Raw genomic sequence first — 25,414 nt, forward strand, 5'->3', positions numbered from 1 at the left:
ATCCATGTTTTATTCATAATAACGCATGTACGAGTACTTGACATGTATTCAAATATTCGTGAGGCGTCGAGATTGCTTTTAATCTCTTCCTAAGATTAGTATGAAAGTTGGCACTCCCTCGACACCTCATGAGTAAATGACATCGTCAAAGGTTCCACACAACTTGTTTGTAGAACCACACGACTGCGAGCAATGACGGTGTATTAATATTCATATGGGAATATTGTAATAATTTACAATTTGTCGCTTACTGAACGTGATGATTCGCTATGTAATTAATGCTCAGTGGTATGATTTATGAACAAGGTTTTTAACTAGAGTAGGCATTTTACATACAAATAGTTTGTAAAGTGGAAAAATCCTTTTCCAATGCATTTACGTAATGGGTAATATTCATATGGGAATATTGTAATAATTTACAATTTGTCGCTTACTGAACGTGATGATTCGCTATGTAATTAATGCTCAGTGGTATGATTTATGAACAAGGTTTTCACCTAGAGAAGGCATTTTACAAATGGAAAATGGAAAAATCCTTTTCCATTGCATTTACGTAATGAGTCCTCAGGGTAGATACTACCTAAATAAAAGAGCTTTATTAAGTTTGACATAAACTTACAACTTACATTAGACAATGAATAAACTTTAGTCTTCGTGAATAGAGTCCAAAAAAAAGCACCCCCAAAATAGTTCACGCAAGTTTCCGATTGGTTTTGTATATAAATGATTGTTAACTGACACAACAATATTACGTAAAAGTCGGGATCTAACCGCTACATAACTTCTGCTACCCTGATACTATGAAGATAATGCGTTACGTGACACTTTCTGCCACTCACTGTATAAACCATATAAAGAATTTCTTTCAAAAACAAATAATATTATAATAAATAATAATTATCAACCCATATTCGGCTGACTGCTGAGCTCGAGTCTCCTCTCAGAACGAGAGGGGTTAGGTCAATAGTCCACCACGCTGGCCCAATGCGGATTGGCAGACTTCACACACGCAGAGAATTAAGAAAATTCTCTGGTATGCAGGTTTCCTCACGATGTTTTCCTTCACCGTTTGAGACACGTAATATTTATTTATTTTTGTTTTTTTTTTATTTATTTATAATTTTTTTTATAATAATATATAATATAAACTAACAGTTAACTGACTAATATAATTATTGAGTCTAGTCTATAGTTACTCAATGGTAAGAGCGGTCGGACTCATCACTGGCTGGTGGTTCGATCCCCGCCCCGTTGGTCTATTGTCGTACCCACTTATAATACAGTCTTTCCCGACTAGTTGGAGGTGAATATGAATATTGGTGATATTTAAAAAAGATGTGGCAAATAATCTTTAAATACACACAGACACACAGACACAGCCTACCAAAAGCCTCCTTAAGTACCTGTACCAATAGGTATGTTTTCGGCCAACAAAGTAAGTAATCAATTCATTCATTTCAGCAATTCAAAATAAGTCAATGTAATAGTCAGTGTACCACGATGATATTATATAAATTGGTAGAGGAACAGTCGCTTAATTTTTATGTCACGATTTTCCTTTATGTTTACACAGAAATATTACATAGGTTCTTCATCTTTCAACTTAATATTATACAATTTTTTTCCTGCTTGTCGAGTCTCTTTATTACAAAAGTGTCTGTTGTTGAAGTAAATATGGAACCAAAAGAAATTGATACACGTTTGAATGAGTTCGTGAAATGTTGTTTTCCTTAGATTAATTTCGTCAAATACGAAGTCTATTTTAAACAGATTGTTTAAAATGATTGTGAATAGTTCATTATAAATTGATTTATTTTGCTTCAAGCGGATTTCGTCCGCGTGGAATTCAGTTTATCACAAATCCACATAGGAACCATTGATTTTTCCGGGAAAAGTAGTCAATGTGTCAATCCAGTTATCTATTGTCGTTTTAAATTTCATGCAAATCAGTAGTTGCGACGTTAATTAGTAACATATAGGTAAGTATGGATGTTCCATACAAACGTTCGCGTTTATAATATTAGTAGTATTCTCCGCAAAAACCCGGCGGCGTCACCCAGATCCGATAGAAAATCCTGTACGTTAGAGTACATCACCAATTGGAGGGTTGACTGTACAATCTTCAAGTGAAAGTAATTTGGGTACTATGTACTTGTAGCTTTAAATATTGATGAATATTAAGCTATTTAAATTTTAAAAAGTTTATTATTCATCAATATTTAGAATCTAAGTTAATTTAATATAGGCTTATAAAAATATACTTGAATTCAAGACATTATCTATAGGTAAGGTACTAATATTATAAAGAGGTAAAGTTTATGGTGTTGTAGGGGGTAATCTATGGGTCTACTGAACCGATTTTGAAAATTCTTTTACCACGAGAAGGTCACATTATTTGAGAGGGTTATAATTTATCTCCGTATTCTCACAGGTACGGGAACTATGCGGGTTAAACCGCTGGGCGTCTGCTAGTTTTTATTAAGTACACTTTCACTAATCATAAATAATAAAAGTCACAACTAGATTGTATTGTCAATGAAATTGCAAAATGCGTATAAATTACTTCCCTGGCTTGTAATATAAATGCCACCGACAAAGGCTTCGCTACTAGGCGGTATAGAATTACAGGATTTTCGAGACCGTGTTGAATATTCATATGCATAGTTACAATATTGTGTTTTAACACGGACGTGACAAGAATTACAATGTCGTATATAATACATATATAATCAGTGATAAAAGTCTGGAATTCAGTTTTGCAGTCAGGTTCTTATGAGACTTAATTTCTAAAAGCCTCAATAGCTCAACGGTAAGAGTGGTCGGACTCATCACCGATGGGTGGTGGTTCAATCCTCACCCCGTTGGCCTATTGTCGTACCCACTCCTAGCACAGTCTATCCCGACTAGTTGGAGAGGAATGGGAATATTGGCTATATTATAAAAGATATGGCAAATATTTTGTTTAAATAATAAAAAAAGAGCTTCCACTCTTCAGTATGCATCCTAAGGAAGATTTTTTGAGAACTTCTTTGGTGCTCAAAGTGCTCAAATGCATGCTTGCATATGCATTGCTCCAGGTCACGAGTAAGATAATATATCTGTCTAGTTTTGTGCCTACTTTTTTTATTGAAAAGCCGACGGCTGTTGGGGTCCCAAGGTGCTGGAATGGAGACCCCGCACTACAAAGCGCAGTGTTGGTAGACCCTCCACCAGGTGGACTAACAACATTATGCGAGTCGCAGGGATTCGCTGGATGCAGTATCGTGATGTTTGGAAGTCCCTACAAAAGTCCCTATGTCCTGCAGTGGACGTCCATCGGCTGATATGATGATGATGTATACCTCACAGCGCCTGGTCTATCTGTCACAAAAAACAATTCCAAAAACTTCACGGGAAGCACTATTAGATATTTTTTCGCCTTAAACAATCGGGTTAGCAATGCAAGAACTAAAAAGTGCCTCAATTTCAATGATTTTTAAATTTTATAAAAACTAAAACAGATGTCAGAGATACAGAATACAGACTATATCTATAAATTTTACGACGGTCGTGGCCTCGAGACGCCCGACCTTGAAAATTGCACTCTGCCCTCCACACCTCCTTTACCCCCTCTCCCTCCTCTACTGATCTCCTAGGAGTTAGGACTCGCCTATCTCCTAAATAACGTTTACCCGGACAGTATATTACCCGTAGGTAGGGCTTAAATAAAATGTTTGTTACTTACAAAAGATTTACCTGACTAGAAAACATTGGACTATAAAACAGCTATTCACTTGAACGTTTACCTAATAGTAAAGAGCTTATAAGATCAAGGACGTAAAATACTCTCACAGGATAATAGAAGGTGCTAAAGGGCATATTGTTTTTACATTTATACAAATAAGTAATACTAGAAAGAGGTCCTGGATTCGACCCAACAAATTAATTAAATTAATTAAATTTTAGGATTAGGATTTCATATTTTCCAAATTGGCTCAGCGGCCAATATGTATTTCAGTGTACCAAACAATGAGTCACTTCATTGATTTTCGTCGTATATTTTGTTTTTGTGATCATCTAGTATAGTTATTTCTACGAAATTACCTTGACTACGCTATTTTAAATCAAGTAACAATGATGTTTTGTTTAAACAATCGTCTAACATGAATATTTCAATAAAATAACGTAAACATCAGTTCATCAATCAAACAAAACATCAAGGGTGTTATAAACTTGTACCTCTTCCAAGTTAGCTCGTATCCCCACGGGAACGAGAACTACGCGGGTGAAACCGCGGGGCGTCTGAGAGTTTAAAATATTCCAATTGCCATCTTTCTTAACTTAATCCATCTTTAATCGGGAATCGAAACCGTGACATCACGTGCGATGAGTCCGATCTCTTAACCGTTGAACTATTGAGGCTTTGACTGTCTTATAGGGGACTAATTGATATAGTATATATCCATATTATTAAAGATGTAAAAGTGGTGAGGTAGGGGGCAATCTCTGGATCAACTGAACCGATTTTGAAAATTCCTACACCAATAGAAAGCCACGTTATTTGTTAGTTACTTTATCCCCGTATTATAAATATAAATTAAAACGAGCATGTTTAACTTAACAATTTAAGTGATGGTCCGCAAGAGTTACTTTGAGTGACTTATCGCCTGAAGCTTTACAGAGATTGGGGTCTTCTTATATTTTTGCCTCAATATAGTCATCAATCAAGCTGCCTAAATATTTTTAAAAGTGTCAAACTGTATACTGAAAAGTCAATTAATGGTTTTTATGGCTTGAGATGACCAGAACTTCGTCTTTTTATAAAATACGCTATTAGTTTCTGTAAGTATGGTTGGCAAATATGAAGTTTAATCATAGTGGCTTTGGAAAGTAATAAGTAAGTACTAACCTTCTTTACAAGTTAACCGTTGATTACAATCTCACCTTAGATAGTAAGTGATGATACAATCTAATATGGAAGCTAACTCTTACTGATCCAACCTGAAACCGCCCGAGTAGGTAAGGTGTAATATAAATTTTTTTTTTTCAGGATAATCATGGATGCGATTCTTACTCGCTAGACTATTGTCGTACTCACTCATAACGAAGTCTTTACGACTAATTAGAAGAAAACAGGAATATTGGTAATATTAAAAAATCTTGTTGCAGACAGTGGCGTGCACAACAAATTAAACTAGGGTATTCACAAAACCGGTGATTGAATAGTCCCTAAAGTTGGCAGTGCCTTTTTGCATCTATGAAGTGCACGCCACTTTTAAAAAAGTGTGGACTTGAACTTGAGTAGGAAAGTTTTTATATTTATACTAGCGGACGCCCGCGACTTCGTCCGCCCTTAGACTTCCTTAATAAAGCCCTATCGCAAAATCCGTTCTTAGCGAATACCTACTAACTATAAACTACCTCCCTGTCAAATTTCATCTTTGTACATCAAGTGGATTCTGAGATTTTGTGATGATCTTTCGCATTTATATATTAAGATTATGATAAGTCATATACAATAGATTTAAAATCTCAATACTCAAGATTATGTCTGCGGCATTTTCTTTATTTGATGACTAAATAATTCTATTATAATATAAGATATTTTAATATTATCCGTTCATTGATTAAGTAATTAAACAATTAAGGAAACTCATTATTAAAATTTCGCAATAATAATAACTGTCAGTTTCAAGGGCGAATTTATATTATAATACTTAAGAGCTCGTAACAATATATATGTAAATTAAAATCTCAAAAGTTAAAACCCATTTCCACATGTGGCTGTGAACGAGAAATTCCAGATAATTTGTTCGTCTGGCGGTCAATTGACGGCGTCATTACGATACGACTACGACACGATTAAGCTCACGATACGACCCATTTACGACTTTTCTTATTTGGGGATATTTCTTAGTCTATCATCGCATCAATCATCATTCTGATATAGGGTCTCCTTAATTAGCATTGGAGCGGCATGCTGGATGGTCTAAGCCAGGGTTTCTCAAAGTGGGACACGCGAACCCCTAAGGGGTTCGTCATTCGACGGCAGGGGGTTCGCGACAAGATTTACTATATTTTTTACTTTAAGCAAGATTTACTTTAAGTAATGTATAAAATGTAAGGCTTGATAACTCATACCGAATCGGAATTAAGGTTAAAATTGTCCAAAATTACACCAAACATTGAATACATTTGCGACAAGACACAAGTACACCTGTCACATTTAATATTACAAAGACATTTCTTTTGGTACTTTATGTGTTAACTTTTATTTAAATAAAGGTTCATTATTGTTCTACTACATTGCAATTTTTTTTATATATTTTTTTGAGACGTCATTACATGAACATTTTTGTTTTTAAATATGTTTCTGACAATAGGAGCCGAAAAGCCAGTCGGCCATGGCGGTCTATATTTCAACTGTTTCATGACGTCACTATAACAAATCCCTTACAAAACGGAGCGTTTAAACCCTATAAATATTTTGCTTATTGTGCATATGTGTAATTTTCATTTAATTTTTTTTTAAAACAGGTAGGCCAGCCTCTTTTGTCGAACTTCATAAACTAAATATCGCTAGGAGCAGGACGGGGACTAATGTTGAATTAATCTTATTACATACATACATACTATTGAAAGACCTCATTAAATTGTAGTATTATAGAATCCATAAATAAATTCCCAATTACCTTGTCAAGGCGTAGTGTTTTACGCATGCTATTATTGAATGTACCCGTATTAGTATGTAAGGGCATTGAAGCAAAATAAATAAATAAAAAGTAAAAGTGTTCAATAATTCGAATTTCCTGACATATCGCGTCATATCAATGTCGTATAGTGTAAAAGCGTCTATAGCTGCTGTAATATTTTAGTGGTTGTGTTCGACTTTTTGGTTTGTTTTACAATAACTTTCTGACGCCTAATGTGCTGTGGGTTCGTCTGTCAGATAAACCTGCTGAGTTGCGAGGCGGGCGAGGAAACGTAATAAAACTATAACTAACGAACGCCTTATGCAAATAAAATGTTGCAACGAAACCCGTGTCGTGTGGTATATCCATTTTATTGAGGAGTGATAAGGCATAAAAACGATACTTAGAATATTTTTAAAAAATCTCAATATATTTGTAAAAGCCGACGCCTCGCGGTTTTAACCGCGTGGTTCCCGTACCCGTAAGAATATATGGATAAAATATAGCTTATGATACTTACTCACCAATAATGTGGCTTTCTAGTAGTAATAGTACATTGTTAACCGAGGGTGGAAAAAATCAATTTCCGAGGTATTTAGTCGCATGTAAGAGAACGGGAACTACACGGGTAAAACCGCGGGGCGTCTGCTAGTTATTATCTATAAATGCTGCTTGGCGGCAGATTTAAGCATGGTAGTACTTTTTTTGTTCTTTACAAATTAGCCCTTGACTATTTCACCAGATGGTAAGTGATGATGCAATCTAAGATGGATGCGGGCTAACTTGTTAGAAGGAGGATGAAAATCCACACCCCTTTCGATTTCTACAGTACCGAAACGCTAAATCACTTGGCGGCACGTTTTTGTCGAAGCCCCACCAGCCAGAACTGAACCAATAAAGAAAGCCTCAATCTTCCCAGCCGTGGATCGAACCCGGGACCTCCGTTTTGTAAAGCCACCGGGCATTCCACTGCGCCATGGAGCTCGTCAAAACTTCTGCGGAAGACTGACATAAAGAGCTCCATTACTAAACAACTCGCGTCTGGGACCCCATGTCCTTCTTCTTCTTCTTTCTTGTCTAGGCACTTTGTAACACATGTCTAAAAGTTCGTTATCAACCCATATTCTGCTCACAGTTGAGCTCGAGTCTCCTCTCAGAATGAGAGGGGTTAGGCCAATTGTCCACCACGCTGGCCCAATGCAGATTGGAAGGCTTCACACACGCAGAGAATTAAGAAAATTGTCTGATATGCAGGTTTCCTCAAGATGTTTTCCTACACCGTTTGAGACACGTGATATTTAATTTCTTAAAATGCACACAACTGAAAAGTACGAGGTGCATGCCCCGGACCGGATTCGAACCGACATCCTCCGGGACATCGGAGGCAGAGGTCATATCCACTGGGATATCACGGCTCAAATAGTATCCGTTTAATAGTTAGCTTGCGTTAAATCCAAACACTCAACGTCGAGCTACTCAATTTATATAAATGTATTCATATCGAGGTAATTTCGTACCAACGCGAACGCGTTAAAGCACAAACGACCATTAAGATGATTTATTAGCACATTTCTCTTAAACGCGTCAAAAACGTGCAGACAAAAACAACGTTTAACGACACGAGGTTTATACGAAGGTGATCAACGTTCTCACTTGCGAATCTTTGCGTTTATCTGTGAAAATCAATTTACTTATAGGTACATTGAGTGCTTCCAAATTTCCTCAGTGCCTAAAGACAAAAGTCTCCGAACAGTATCTGATGCCTGATGACCTATAGTTTCGAGACTTTGTCGCTAACTATGGGCCTCATAAGGCTCAGAGTCACACAGATGGAAATAGGCTAACTTGTTAGGAGGAGGTTGAAAGTCCTCACACACCTTTCGGTTTCTACACAACACCGCAACCGGCTAAATCGCGTGGCGGTACGTCTTTGTCGGTGAGATAGTAACTAGCCACGGCTAAAACTAAAATCAAAGTGTTCGCGGGAGACCTACGCGCGGCTTGTCAAAGTGTGCGTCTGCCACCTGACACTCACACGGACACTTGCAGGACGCCATGTTTTGGAGTCTATTGCTGACAGTTGAACGCAAATGCGCGTCGTTTTTTTTTTTTGACAGAAAGTTTTAGCACGCGGTAATCTTTGTAGTGTTTTTTTTGTTTCGATGAATTTCGATAGTTGATTGAACTAACTTTTGCCGCGGTAGTAGACGATACATATTTGGACATTAAAGTGCATAATGGCTGGAAGAGGATTGCTGAGGCCTGCAGACGGATGACACATTGAATCACACACTTTTCGACATCCATATATCACACATAACCTACTCTTCATATAGCCCGTCAGCTAGGGTCAACCAACCTAGGTCAACTCTCGACCTTTTGACCGTAAGTAGTTCATTGCCTAACAATCTAACCAATACTTGAAGCCTCTCGATTCGCGATGCAGTGCCGTATTTGGAGCACCCGTCTTCCCCGTTGGGGCATCTGATGAGCCCGTGCACCCACTTGTGGGAGAGCCGGAAGTTTCCCACACACAAAGTTATGAAGATTACAAAGACAGTGTTTCATCAGTATAATAATATTATATACAAACACGCGCGCGTTATTGTTTGTGTATACATACAGGGCTCGTCCATACGGCGAACGGAGCAGTCGCTCCAGGCGCCAAATCCTAGAGAGCGCCTAAATGATAATCCTACTGAACCGTAGACGGTACTGCGCCTGATTTTCAATTGGTCATCCCAGATGTGGTCGAGATATTCCATTCTCACTTTACACTCATAACTTAGTATAGGTATCTACATATTAATAGGAACAAACAGGAGAAGCGCCATAATTGGATCTCACTCCATTTTAAAATTTACTTCGGGCCGGCGCTGTATACATTATATAGATTTTCTGGTAACACCTACTCATAGAATAATATTATATACAACGTCGTTCATGAATAATGTCAACAATAAGTGGTGACATCTTTTATAGGCAGTTATTTTACGTGTTTTTCACAAAACGTTACCCATTTATCGAGCATAAATATATTTGTTATTAACGACTCTAATTTACATACCTATTGTTATTTTATATTCAACACTGTCAATAAATGTTTAATCCATTTATATATTGTATTCGCTTCTATGTTGAATTTATTTTATAAATACATTACGTTGATTTAAGCACGAGTATCTTTAAACCGACGTTGATTTAAAAAAAAATACGTATGGCACTCCCCGCCAGGGTAAAGCTTATTGCATAGCATTTTTTATCAACTCATGTAATTATACATAATTATTTTTTTATTTTATTTATGCAGTTTTTCTTTTCTTTGATATTAATTAAATTTTTTGCAGGTTACTCCTTAAGAATCGATGTTTCATACATAGCCCCCGGTACGAAAAAAATATTACGTTACGTTTTTCATGCACAACCTATTCTGCGCACCTTTCATTTTCAGGCGTAGGACGTACGTAGAGTATGCTGCGGGGCAACATACACCTATTTAGACTGTCGATCTGAAAGAGGAAACTCCATTCGTGCGTTGGAGCTGTCACACACTTTTTTTCTTTCTGAGCTTGGTGACCGATAAGAAAACATTTTTTTTCTTTTATTGATAAATGTGAAATAGAAAAATACTGTCACTTAAATATAATAACAAAAAGAATAAATAAATAAAAATAAATAAAAAGTGTCTTTACGGTGAGCTGTAATCGAACTCTGGTTCAATAAGTTAGTGTCACACCACTTGTCCAGTTAATACATTTGACGTTATTATATCGACTCGCTTGTCCAGTTGAGTCGATATAATAACGTCAAATGTCTTAACTTAATGCACGGCTTGGTTGCTTGGGTGTTAGGTTTATTTTCGTTACGGAATTTCCTGATTCGGTCACCGCGCTCAAAGCCCGCGATAAAAGTTATGCAATAGCTTGAAAATATATAGTTAAAGACAGTATTTTGTATGCACAATGTACATCAATATCTGTGTTTACTAGACGAGCTACAAAGGATTTCAAAGAGACTTCCTTAGGGAATATTCTACCCTGAAAGTAAATCTAAACAAAGGAACAACGAGTGCATAGAGTGACTGGACACGAATGCTTAAGGCTGGGAAATCCTAAGACTCTCCAGACAAATGATAATTTTATACTATAGATAAGATCCTAAAAAATCACCGCCAAAAGTGATCCGATATTAGCTACACCACTGAGCGCACACTTGCACAATTTTGTCTTTAATTCCACTATAATATATTTATGTATAATATACAGTTAGTATGTATTTATAGTTACACTGTCTAAACACACAACTCGACATTGTAGACGATGTTTAGGTATTATTTGTTTAAATAACGTTCGTTGTTTATTAAGCGACTAAATGAAATTAAGTTAATGGAGATTGTCCAAAATTGTATGGAGCCCAGGATTATTGTACCCTGGCGGAAATAAAAGATTTTTTTTTGATTAAATAAATTTACGAATTTACTTTAATTCTTTCGAAATAATATTAATTTTCTCTTAGGAAATACAACACTAATAAGGGTAATAATGGCGGATTAGTGACGTTTTCAATGCAGTAGTCGATTTGACGTTTGCTGTCAATTGTTATATCATAGTTGCTACATGGGTGCCATCTCGATATAACTTGGATTTTAATTTTATTTATTTCTTTTTGTTTAGTTTGATTTATTCACTTATTTAGATTTTAATAAAATCCTTGTATTTTTTTAAATTTTAATGATACGGGGTACAAGGGTGGACCTGAAATGGACCATCTCCTTTCCACATCTGTCCGCCTCAGTTTTGATGCGCTAGTGCCCCATCTCTAGTACAAAATATCATTGCTATTACGATGAAAGCTCACGTGTACATAGCATAGAAAGCACAAACGAAAGTAACAGAACAGGTTCCACACTGGTTTTGCTGACATCGAATGCATCACCGATAAGCGCACCGCATTCGTTTATACCCGCTAATTAGCATTTTATCTCGAACGTAGGCAGATGCTAACGAGCCGAGTGTTCGTTCCTTCGGGTGTACCTACGTCTTGTGGCTTATCTATTGATAATTATTTATTATTCAATACCTGTCTACAATCAGACATTCAAATTTATTATCTGATTGTTTATTTGCTGTAATTTGCTAAGAGATTCGGAACCCTGGGCTAAAAAGGAAGATGGTGTTTTGGCTTTGAAAAATCTTTGATCGGGCTGTTCCTCACGATATTAGAAAGAAAGAAAAAAAAGTTTATGTAGAATTCACATCACATAAATTAAAGGGAGTAAAACAGTTTACAACTAATAAAAAATTATGCTAATCGTCAAGTTTTTGTTACAATAAGTGATAACTTAAAAGTCGTTATAGGACGGTCGATTATACCGTGGATAAATCTCGAATAATACAGGATCCGTAGAACATTTTTTACAGCAGTGATAGCCCAATGGATATGACCTCTGTCTCCGATTCCGAAGGGTGTGGTATCGAATCCAGTCCGTGGCATCCACCTCCAACTTTTTAATTGTGTGCGTTTTAAGAAATTAAATATCACGTGTCTCAAACTGTGAAGGAAAACATCGTGAGGAAACCTGCATACCAGAAAATTTTCTTAATTCTCTGCGTGTGTGAAGTTTGCCAATCCGCATTGGGTCAGCGTGGTGGACTAAGACCTAACCCCTCTCATTCTTAGAGGACACTCGAGCTCAGTAGTGAGCCGAATATGGGTTGATTATGATGTAATGTGCACACCAAGACTAAATCAAATTAATACGAGAAGAGCCGAATTACACGTAGCACCACTTGCTCTCCGGGTTTTTTGTCGAATGCAATCGAAATACTTTGTACGAACCCCGCCCGTGTCGTGTTAACGGGTCTCAATGGTCAACCGGTCGCTCGCATTCGAGCAGTAAGGTAGCTTTTTCATAACTACCCTCAAATTGGTGATTAACTTACCTACCCCGATTAAGGAAGAAACTATCGAAAAGAAATAAAAGGAATAAAAGGATATTTACGAACTGTGGCCTCGATGTTTTACAGCAAGTTCTTAAGTTTAATTAAAACACACATTAAGTAGAGTATACATGAAACAGCTCTCTCGAAACTATTTCAACAGAGCTGCCATCCATCTCAACCAACTAGTGGTTGAGGCCTGCAACTACACTCCCAACCTTAACGCTAACTTCAAGCAGAGGCGACCCAAAAACGTCCTATACGATCCAGACGATGACATGACGATCGACAAATGTTTCCCAGGCAGCACTATCACAAGCTACACAGCGTCTTCGCCGGCGAAGACGAGGTCCTCGATATCTAACGTCACCTGGACGTGGATTTTCTAACTCACGACCTTGGAGGCGTCGGCTACCCCTTCCCGAATGACCCTCTAAGCCGAGGTCCGAGTTTCATAGCAGACGCCCTTAGCGAGTCGTTCCGTCCTCTATCTTTATTTCAGCCTTCGGGTCTCATCAGGCGATGCTTCCGCGCTCGCCTCAAACACCCCGGTGACGCCGTAGTGGTCCCAAATGGAGCAATCGGCACTTACTCAACAAGAAATAAAAAAAAAATTAAGTAGAGAACCGAGTGGATCTTGAACCTAACAAAAAAGAGGTCAACGTTTTTACCCGGTAAGCCGCTGCTTTGTAGGTAAACTAAACCAATAAGATCTAAATCTTCTAACCGTGACTTTATGATTAAGACATTTGAAGAAAAACTATGAATCATCTATATTATTGTGTTTATATCTCCAATCGACCATAAAAACGGCGTGCGCGTCCACATGGAATATCAATTCATCAATTTCCAATGCTAACTGCGTGGCAAATCCCCAATGGTAGTCACTGTATCGGGGATAAAGAACGTATTCCAACTACTTAGATACTATCGATGAAATATACGGAAAGTATAACACAGTGTCTTTGTGACACAATGAATGTTACGCACAGTTTTTTGTGTGTCGAATGAGCAAAAACGCGAATAGAAGTGACTGTGCGCGGATGCTTTGGGGCCACGTGACTCTATTGCACTAATTTTATACGTAATACGGTTATTGAACGCATTCTTGGATTGAAAATGACTTAAGCTACTGTTACACATGCTAATTTCAAGCACGAAAGCATGCTACTATTGAGCAGTTGCTACTTATTAGCATGTGTATCGCAACATTGCTAATAATGAGCATGCTTATTTCGAGCTTGCTCAAGAATCATCAGTCGTGCGATTTATGAGCATGCTACTTGCTACGGGTGGAAGGGGGAGTGCTTTTAGCGCGTCTGAACAGGTTTGCTTACTTAATGCTAGTCGATCAACATTGCTATTCTGTATTCTCTTCACCTTCATCTCCCCTTTGTCTAACACGATACTATAGACAGAGAGCGATATATACAGATTAGCATGTGTAATTGGAATGTTTGCTTTAAGCATGCTTATTCATGAGCATACTTAAAAATAGCATGCTTATTGCTAGCAAATGTAAACTGATGATAAGCATGCTCGTATATCATCATATAGCACGTTTAGCACATTTTTAGTATGCTATTTTAGAGCATGTGTAACAGTACCGTTAGTGAAATATAAATGTGATTTTTAACTGACATCAAAAAAAGGAGGATGTTATCAATTAGTCGGAATATTTTTTTATATAGGTTCACCGATTACTCGAAGACGCTGGAATCGATTTGAATTTTTTTTTGTTTGATATGGTTTGCTTTCCATTTGGTTCAATTGTAATCATGTTAGGATCTGATGATGGAATCCTGAAGAAATCGAGAACTTCGAACCCAGAAAGAAGAAGATCCTGGAATGTTCGAATATTATAGGGACAACTAGTAATGTCGTTTGTTAATGTTATCGATAAGTATTTTAATTACAGTTTTAAAAACATAAGAAGCAGTTTTTCTTGAATAATAATGAAAACTGATGCGACTAATAATACATATATGAGTATTATATTATAGTTTCATTTCATTGCTGAAGATCCTTGTAAGATCCTTGTAAGATCCCAACCTCTTGCAGTTCGTTACGATCTACAATTTCTCTCTTGGAAAAATAGTTCAGTGATTTCCCCTTGACTTCTGCACCAGACATTTTAGGAGTTATTTCTACTCCAAGGTTGCTGTAGCCTCGTCCACCTGGTTTTCCAGATGGGTGTATGGGTATCCCGCCATTGGTCGGTCGCCAGATTCTCGTCCGTCGTCTAGCAGGGGACACCGCGTGCAGGTGAGGTTGATATTTGGGCTCGACTAGAAGTTAGTGTCGTTCTTCCCCTTACCCCGTTCCGCACGCTCTATCTGCCTATAATTCTTTAATCTGTGGTAACATTATGATTAGTCCCATAGCAGACAGCATGACGCATAGGTATCTACGGCGTGTTGTAAAGGCTCGTTATGTCGGATGCGTCGAATACCTACTATTGTCACTGTTGTGACTATAAATCATTTCTACTTTGATATCCATTGTTTGAAGCATTAAGCAGGTGTTAAACTCGTGAGGACAGGACGAAGACCTAACTTATGATTTGCCAGTGGATTATTCAATTTTTGCAGTCACTACTGGACCTCTCAAATTCGATACCCTAATCTCAATCATAATATTAATTTAATTTATGCAACTTTATGATTTGTGTTCTAAAGTTTGAGGTGATGTAGGGAGTAATCTCTCGGAACTACTGAACCGATTTTGAAAATCCTTTTACTTCGAAAAAGCCACGTTATTTGTGAGTGTTATTAGGCTATATTTTATTCCTGTATTATCACTTGAATTGCAGGGCGTCGGTTAGTATATAATGATGTTTTACTTTATTTCTGTAAGACTAAAATTTTGCCGCCCCTTAAAATTTGGCGCCCTAGGCATCTGCCCCAGCCTACTTCATAATTATGATCATCAACCCATATTCGGCTGACTGTTGAGCACAAGGTTATGCCAAATAGTCCATCACGCTAGCCCAATGCGGATTGGCAGACTTTACACACGCAGAAAATTAAGAAAATTCTCTGGTATGCAGGTTTCCTCACGATGTCTTTCCTTCAAAGTTTGAGACACGTGATATCACCGTTGGAGGTGCACTGTGATGTAAAGTCGCATAAGCTAGAACAACGAGCGTTTATGAGTATGTACAAAATATTTGTTTAAGGTTAAAAGCAATATTCAGTTACATATCATACAGTTTCGTCGGTAACGAGTGGACGGGCGATCGCTGGCGCATACAGGATTATGCTAAGCTCACAGACTGCATATCAATTGAGACGCGTTGAGTTAATCTCAGTGCTGTCTCGCCTCTTGGCTCTTGTGGAGTTTATTGTAATAATTATCCACGTAGAATATTTTCTATTTAATTTAATTATCTACATATTAGCCCTTAACCACAATCTCACCTCATAGTAAGTGATTATGGTTTTTTTTTCTGTCTTTTAGGTGCCGATAGCTCTCTACGGACCCACTGCGGCGTCACCGAGGAGGTTGGGCGTGCGCTTCTTGAAGCATCGCCTGATGAAACCCGAAGGCTGAAAGAAAGATAGAGGACGGAACGACTCACTAAAGGCGTCTCCTACGAGACTCGGACCTCGGCTTAGAGTTACAACCCGGGAAGGGGTAACCGTTAGAAAACCTACGTCCGGGTGACGTTAGATATCGGAGACCTCGTCTTCTGACGCTGAGACGCTGTGTAGCTTGTGTTTGTCTTGCCTGGGAAGCATTGTCGGTTGTTATTTCATCGTCTGGATCGTAAAAGACGTTCTTGAGACGCCTCTGCTTGCAGTTAGGTTTAGGTTGGGAGAACTAGACCGCCCGAGCGGTCTCTTATATGCCAGCACTCGGTCTCCACTACTCCCCACCTAGCTTCGTACTATCTCAACTCATGACGACACGAGTCGACCGATCATAATTATAACTTACTCGGGCTGACATATTTATAATGTTATTTGTAGCAATAATTGACAGACTAAATAGATGATCTACCTTATAGTAAGTGGTATACCAATGCTTATACACAGAGCAATACTTTGTAGGCCATACAAAGAACAGGTCCTACAAAAGGCAGCTCTGGATCCAGCAACCTGTTTTAAGCCTCATGTGCCAGAAGATACCATAGGCAGCCAAGCCCTTCAGACCTGAAGGTACATTAAGTATGGCAGTACTGTCGCAAAAAGTTCTAGGACCTAGGTAGTGCTACTACGAGTAAAAAACGCGAGTATATATCAGATTTTCCTTTAATATTAGTTTACGGAACAAAGATAGTATGCGTTTTTAGTTTATAAGATTGTGTTAAATTTCTTGGAAGAATATAGGGAAACCATACGCGAAACAGGAAAGATTCAATTACTAAAAAGTTTTCGCTAAAAAGAATTCAAGTTTTCTGAATCATTTTCCCAGAATCTAGACATTTACATGCCTACCAAAATTTTCTGTTTTACCGCCCCAGAAATAAAACTGTGTATAGGTATTAAATTAGTTACCAATACTGGTTAACAGTGTAAAATTGGCAGCTCCTTATACTGATGATACCAATAAGGCTTTTATGGCTTACAAAAATTAAAATACATGACGCAAGCAGGTCGTTAATCCTTTATCTTACTGTAATCACTTCACCTTTGTTTCACCTACAGTGACCATATAATTATTCAAAAATACAGGACAAATTATTATTGTTATTATCAGCCTATTTTAACTCTCGGTCTGGCCTAGTGATTTTTGATACACTTTACGTATCAACTAAGGGCCTGTGAATGCCAGACAAATTTTATAAAAACGAAATTTTGTAAGCTTATGTAGACATAGACAACTGTGGAGTCTCTACCATGGTGGCTTTTGGAAGTAGCAGGTTTCAAGGGGACAGGTCCTCCTCAATTGTAGAAATTGTATTTTCACTACTCTTGCTCAAAAACACTGTCATATTACCACTCCACAGCGGGACTAAACAAGCACTTCAGCCTCTAGGGGCTAAAGTAATTTTATTTTTTTTACTACTAAAAAACAAGAAAGGTTTAATTCGTAAATACTTTAATCATACTAAAATAATATAAAACGAAGGAGGTTTTATTCGTAAAAAGAACTTCTTCTTGTCTGTAGAATGCGTAATTTTTTTTCATTTGATCTTTATTGAGTAGCGAACTGCGTCTGCAATAAGAATTTGAACATTAAATACTGTACTGAATTATTTTATTTTCTCGCAATCACAGTGAAAAGTATGCGTAACACGCAGGCCTAAACCCATTATAAACTTGGTTTCTATTTACGTCCTCGCCTTACGGATCGTGCCCTAAAAACATCTCGTATATAATGGGTCTTTTTTGTCCCTTGTATAACAATTTACTATTTTTACGGGATATTGTGATAAACCATAACCCCAGTCGCCAGACACAGCTTAGTGGCAACCATTAGCTATAGACCCTTGAAGTTTTTTCCGACGGGTTGTAGCTGTACTTACAGCTACAACCCGGAACACAAGGAACTGTTAATAATATATAATAAGTTAAGGTTAAAGTTAAATTACTAATTCATACATACATACATACATACATAAGTTGGTAATATCGTAATCGTATGAAGTAACAAATTGGAACTTTAAAACAAAATTATTATAAAAACTAAGGTTTTCTTTAAATAATAATAATTGTAAGAATTCATAAAAAAATATGTTTTACTGGCCACCCTAGTGCATCTGTAAATTTGCAATATTAATGACGTGTAATGCAAAGTTTTTGCATGCACCTAAAATAATTAACTTTGTGATTCACCTCAAAATAATTATCTCATGTTTGACTAATGATAGGATGCAGATGCACTGACTGTATATTATTTATACTGACAAGTACCTAAACAATTAATCCAGTAGTAACTCGTGATTTAACGCAGACATGTACCCAAAGTTTAGACTGTTAAACGGATTTTATAGGTGAACTGCAGTTGCTTACAAGGCTTTAGACAGTGGCGGATTTACCAGTAGGCCTAGGGCGGCAGATTTAGTAGGGCGGCAAATTTGGCCCAACACATTTTGTCTTACAGAAATAAAGAAAAATATCTCTAAATATACATACAATAACTGAGTATTGAAAAGGAGGTTGGCGAAAGTGGGAGTCACACTCTGAATTTCGTACACTTATTTATTTGTATTGATTAAATCTATTATTTTTTAAGATGATTGTAAAAAAAATATTGGAATTTTACAGAACGGGAATTGCAAAAGAAAAAAAGTGCATTTTATTAACAAAAAAAGGTGTATGCATATATGCCTTGTCGTATTTATGAAGCAATCCCGCAGTTGTATGTCAGCGGTGGTGTTTTTCACATTTATGTATAAATAGGGTATCTACTAATTTAAGGTATATCTTTTTTCCCTGCTTTTTAAGTCTGCTTACCATTTACTTATTTCTTATTTTAATCACGATAAAAAACTATTATTAGGTTTCCATTATGCACGCTACTTCTATCAGATAGTCCCAAAATACATGCAATCTCGCCATTCTCCTTTATCTAACATTCTAATACTGTACATTCACAGTAAAATACTAAAATTCATAGTGTACTAATAGTAAACTACTAAAATTTTCGTAACAGTTCATCATCTTTATTAACCTGTTCTAACCGGAATACTCTCGTCTGTCTGTCTATATAATTATGAAAAATGGGAGAAGGGTAGCGAATTCAGAGGTCAACAAGGAGCAAAAATTTAACAGCCTACTGGCAGCAAGTTTGTAAATCCGCCACTGGCTTTAGATTATGAACTTTGAATCTTGGCTGTGGAAGATTGAATTTATAAGATATGGAATCAGTTGCTACTTACATTGGCGAATGAAGATTGTAAAAAATATATATTGTTATGTAAAATTCTTTTATAAACACTATTAATTTATTATTATTTATATGCTGAATTTAACTAAATTAACATTTTCAGATATTGCTGTGATTTCTCAACTATTTAAAGTCATATACATGTTAATAAAACACAATTAAACTTTTTAAAATTGTTGACTGTATGAAAATTATTACTAATACTTCTATTAATATAATTAAAAAAATCTAATCCAATATCCGTGGCACTTTTCATCGAATTCTCCGTCGAAAATGCAAACAGGCACGAATATTAATTGAAAGAAGACTAAAAACTGCCATACGATAGGAGATATGAAATAAAAAACCGTCTGCCTCGAGATAAACCCTCATTGATTGACCTGAATGCTTTGTGGCAGTGGAGAGCCCTTCAGCGAGCGAGCACCCTTAGCTGTGCTGTGACGTCAGCAGAACTGCACCGTTTTATATTTGCCAACGTGTGGAGTTTTGTACTCGTGTTTTGTGTTGCAACTTCGGAGATACGTTGAAAATATGTTCGAGGTTTTTGGTACTAAAGCACATAGTATGTAATACTAGCAGACGCCCGCGACTTCGTTCGCGTGAAACCCTACACCTACCCTACCTACTCCCACCCTACACCTACCATACCCCTACTCAACCCTACCCCTACCCTATCTCTGACTTTCCTCTTACCTACCTTATCGTACTCAATGACACCTCATATGTCAAAACCTGCATAGTCGTTATAGTTGTAGGGCGAGCCATAGATATGGACATACATACGTACATACATACATACGTACATACATAATTACGCTCGAAAAACATTACTCTTCTGACACAATCGGGAAGAAAATATCAGGCAGGTATACCTGTTTATAATTTAGGGACGCCAGTAACAGCCCCTGTGGCCTAATGGATAAGGCATCGGCCTCCTAAGCCGGGGACTGTGGGTTCGAGTCCCACCAGGGGTACATTAAATATATTTTTTTATTTTTAGCCGTTAATGAAATTACACATGTTAATAAAATAATGTAATGTTTGTCCTAAATGTTTACTAATAATAATTTATGAGATTTATTATTTTTGTATTTATTCCTGGATGACTTCAAATGTAGAAGAAACGGAAAGAAACACATTACCTATTCCTATTTGACTAATAATAAAATATTAGGGGTTTACTAAAATAATTATGTACATAGGCAAATAACTAAAAGAATTTATTCCTATAGCTGTACTAAATATTTCAATGCAAACTTCGAATTAGTTCAAATATTTAATGAAATCTGAGTGTACTAGTCATCCATCCAGTCTCCAGCAGGGCTAGCACGGGCAAGGGAGAAATTTATCCACGGGGAGAGGATAAAACGTTTATCCCCCACACTCGTTTTATCCACTCACCGCGCATGGGCACGCCGGTGGATATAATATCCCCGGTGGATAAACGGAGGGAAAGACTTGTCAACCCATTTGTATATCTATACTAATATTATAAAGAGGTAAAGTTTGTAAGTTTGTAAGTTTGTCACATTTTTTAAATGGGGTAATCTTCGAAACTACTGGTCCGATTTTAAAAATTCTTTCACCAGTAGAATGCTACGTTATCGGGGAGTGCTATAGGCTATATTTTATATTGGTACATTATATATTATTTTTTTCGGAGAATGAGGTACGCTACCCTACTCGACACACTCTCGACTCGAACAACATTGTTCACGAGGGACTTGCGGACGATAAACCCAACACCACCCTGGGACAGTTGGTCGCCCTCCCGGTAGTAGAACAAGTTGCCGGATTCCAAGGTTATCGAGTCCTCCCCCTTTCTTCGGACTTCAGACAAACCTATTACATCCCAGCGCAACTTGCTTACTACTTCTTCCAGCTCGATCATCTTTTCGTCGGTCCTTAAGGTGCGTGCGTTAAATGTTGCCAGGTCCAGTCGTCGGGGTTGGCAGCGGAATCTCCCCCGGAGATTCTTGACACCCCTTGCCCCGCCGTTACCACAACCGCTGCCAGAGCCGGGAATAGCGGGGCCACCGGGGACTAGGGGCTGTTTATTTTTGGCTGTATCCATACAAGGTTGATGCCCACAGAATGACCACGCTGGGCATGCGGGTTGGTCATTCGCAGTCCTAGACTTCTCGCACCGGTGACGCTGCTGCCCGACACCGGTCTGTGATACTTGTGAAGTCTAGCTGAATTGAAATGGTTATACCGCCATTTATCGGTCGCCAGAGCCTCGTCGGTCCATCTGCAGGGTGCACCACGAGCAGGTGAGGTTGGCAGTTGGGGAGGCTGACTGGTACTAGCCTCCCCCTTACACCCCCTTCTCCGAATTACCAAACGGTATTCGTTGAAGATTATACAGGTTTACGCGCCGACCTCGACACAAACCGACGAGGAGGTAGAGGAATTGTATGAGGATATATCAAAAGCCATACATACCTCCCACTCCTACTACAATATTGTGATGGGGGATTTCAATGCAAAGCTAGGTTTGAGGAGCGGTTCAGAGTTGAGAGTGGGGCAATTTGGTTATGGGTAACGGAACCAGAGGGGTCAAATGTTGGCTGACTTCATGGAGAAGGAGGGTCTTTTTATGATGAACTCCTTCTTCAAGAAGCCACCACATAGGAAATGGACTTGGATGAGCCCTGATGGTTCCACGAAAAACGAGATAGATTTCATCTTGTCTACCAGACGGCATATATTCAACGATGACGATGTCTCTGTGATCAACAGGGTCAAAACCGGTAGTGATCACCGAATGGTAAGAGGCACGTTGAATATCAACTTACAGCTGGAACGGTACAAACTGGTGAAATCTACGCTCCGACCTACTCGTGCCCAAATCCAAAACCCCGAGAGCTTTCAACTGGAGTTACAGAATCGCTTCGATTGCCTAGCAGATTGCCTTGAAGTGGACGATCTAAACAACAGGCTTGTAGAAACTGTCCATACGGTTGGGTCTAAGTTTTTCAAACCCCACCGTACAAAAAGAACCAACAAGTTCTCGGACCACACACTCAAGCTCATGGAGGAGAGGCAAGAAATGAGATTGCAGTCTTCAACAGACGCGTCAAATTTCCGTCGGATTAATAGACAGATCTCTAAATCGCAGACATGCGACTTGCGACGCTTCAATACCGAGCGTATCAAGGATATAATCGAAAATAATCGAGGCTCGAAAGTGTTCGCGAGAGATCTGTCTATTGGTCGAAGACAGTTGACGCGTTTGAAGACCGATCAGGGCAATATCATTTCTTCTAAGCCCGAGATCTTGAGTGAGGTCGAGGAGTTCTACGGACAGTTATACACCTCTACCCAAAAGCCTGTTGACAATTTGGCCAAAGATCCTAGAGACAAATTGACTCGACACTATACCGAAGATATCCCGGACGTCAGCTTATACGAGATTAGTATGGCTCTCAAACAACTTAAGAACAACAAAGCACCAGGTGATGACGGAATCACAGCAGAACTCCTGAAAGCGGGTGGAAAACCGATACTTAAGGTCCTTCAGCGATTGTTCAATTCCGTCATTCACGAGGGCACAACACCTAAGGCATGGCACAGGAGCGTGGTGGTTCTGTTCTTCAAAAAAGGTGATAATACCTTACTGAAGAATTACAGACCCATCTCGTTGTTGAGTCATGTCTACAAGTTGTTCTCGAGAGTCATCACGAATCGTCTCGCCCGTAGGTTTGACGACTTCCAGCCCCCCGAACAAGCCGGTTTCCGAGCAGGCTTTAGCACCATAGACCACATACATACGCTGCGGCAGGTTATACAGAAGACCGAAGAGTATAACAAGCCACTTTGCTTAGCGTTTGTGGACTATGAGAAAGCCTTCGATTCGGTGGAAACTTGGGCTGTGCTGAGGTCTTTGCAGAGATGCCGGATCGACTACAGGTACATCCAAGTGTTGAAGTGTTTGTATGAAAGCGCCACTATGTCAGTCCGTATACAGGATCAGACTACGAGACCAATCCAATTGCAGCGAGGAGTGCGGCAGGGAGATGTAATCTTCCCGAAGCTATTTACCGCCGCATTGGAAGACGTCTTTAAGCTTCTGGACTGGAACGGATTTGGCATCAACATCAATGGTGAGTACATCACTCAACTACGGTTTGCCGACGATGTGGTCATTATGGCAGAGACTCTGGATGACCTTAGTACCATGCTCAACGACCTCAGCAGAGTTTCTCAACGAGTGGGTCTTAAAATGAACATGAGTAAGACGAAGATCATGTCTAATGCTCATGTACCGCTTCACCCAGTTATTGTTGAGGACTCTGCGCTCGAAATTGTAGACGAATATATATACCTAGGACACACAGTCCAGTTAGGTAGGTCCAATTTCGAGAAAGAGGTGAATCGCCGAATCCAGCTCGGCTGGGCAGCGTTTGGGAAACTCCGCGACATCTTTTCGTCCGAAATTCCTCAGTGCCTGAAGACGAAAGTCTTCGAACAGTGCGTGTTGCCAGTGATGACTTACGGATCCGAGACTTGGTCGCTAACTATGGGCCTTATAAGAAGGCTCAAAGTCACTCAGCGGGCGATGGAGCGTGTTATGCTTGGGGTTTCTCTGCGTGAGCGAATCAGAAATGAGGAGATCCGCAGACAAACTAAAGTCACTGACATAGCTCAGCGAGTCGCGAAGCTGAAGTGGCAGTGGGCAGGCCACATAGTTCGAAGAGCCGATGGACGTTGGGGTCCCAAGGTGCTGGAATGGCGACCCCGCACCGGAAAGCGCAGTGTTGGTCGACCCCCCACTAGGTGGACCGAAGACATCAAGCGGGTTGCAGGGAGCCGCTGGATGCTGGCGGCTCGAGACCGTTTTGTTGTGAAGTCCATGCAAGAGGCCTATGTCCAGCAGTGGACGTCCATCGGCTGACAATGATGATGATGATGATGATTATATATTAGCCGTGTTATCACAGTTTTTGTCATACAGGTCGGACTGAAAATCCTCTTAAACAGACTTATTCGCATGCGCTGCCTTAACTATTGTGTAAAATTTAAATTAATGTATGGAGACTTTATGTATCTTTAAAAGTTCTACAAAAAAGTCCGCGACACCATATATCTATCTTCTAAATATTAGCAGATATAGTACCTTTTGTATTTTAAAAATTATTAATTTTATATACTTAGATTTACGTCATTATTTATACAACTAAACTTTAATCCTTATTAAAATAAATTATTTAATAATCACAAGGATATTATGGAGATAAGATTTGCCCTTTACAGTATGTTAATTAGTTAAATAGTTTCGGAGATAATACAAAATTTCTAAAAGACGCAGAAATTCCGCTTTATGACGCCCGGCGCTTTCATTTACGTAGTTCCCGTTCCCGTGTGAATATGGGGATCAAACATAGCCTATGACACTTGCAAATAACGTAGCTTTCTATTGGTAAAACAATTTTCCAAATCGGTCCAGTAGATCCAGAGATTACCTCCTACAACCACACGAACATTACCTCTTTATATTATTATAGCAATAGCATAGAAGTCTCTATTTCTCTTGGTCATACCACCACTCTCGAAGGACTGGACTGATTTTGCTAAGGGTAGGAGTAAGATAGAGAAGTTACAGGGTAGGGTAGGGTACGGGTAGGGAAGCGTAGGGGTAGTATAGGGGTAGGGTAGGTTTAGGGCCGGGTTTAGGGTAGTGGTAGGGTAGGGGTAGAGGTAGGGTAGAGGTACGGGTAGGATAGGGAAGTGGTAGGGTAGGGGTAGGATAGGCGTGAGATAGGGGTATGGGTGGGATAGGGGTAGGAAAGGGATAGGGTACGGGGAGGGTAGGGGTAGGATGGGGGTAGGGATAGGATGAGTGTAAGGTGTAGGTAAGGTAGGGGTAGGGTAGGGGTAGGTTTGGGGTAGGGTGGGGTAGAGGTAGAGTAGGGTAGGGTAGGGGTAGGGCAGATGTAGGGGTTGGGTAGGGTAGGGTTGGGGTAGTGG

The 25,414-nt window shown here is 38.9% G+C and overlaps 1 non-coding gene across 1 annotated transcript; it reads left to right on the plus strand.

Annotated features, from left to right (window-relative positions):
* Positions 1-20,345: 20,345 nt before the first annotated feature.
* Positions 20,346-20,418, plus strand: Trnar-ccu (transfer RNA arginine (anticodon CCU)). The gene has a single exon. It is a non-coding gene; the product is annotated as a tRNA-Arg (tRNA).
* Positions 20,419-25,414: the final 4,996 nt, after the last annotated feature.

Source organism: Bicyclus anynana, chromosome 5 (genome assembly GCF_947172395.1).
Source record: "Bicyclus anynana chromosome 5, ilBicAnyn1.1, whole genome shotgun sequence".
Classification (NCBI taxonomy): Eukaryota; Metazoa; Arthropoda; class Insecta; order Lepidoptera; family Nymphalidae; genus Bicyclus; species Bicyclus anynana.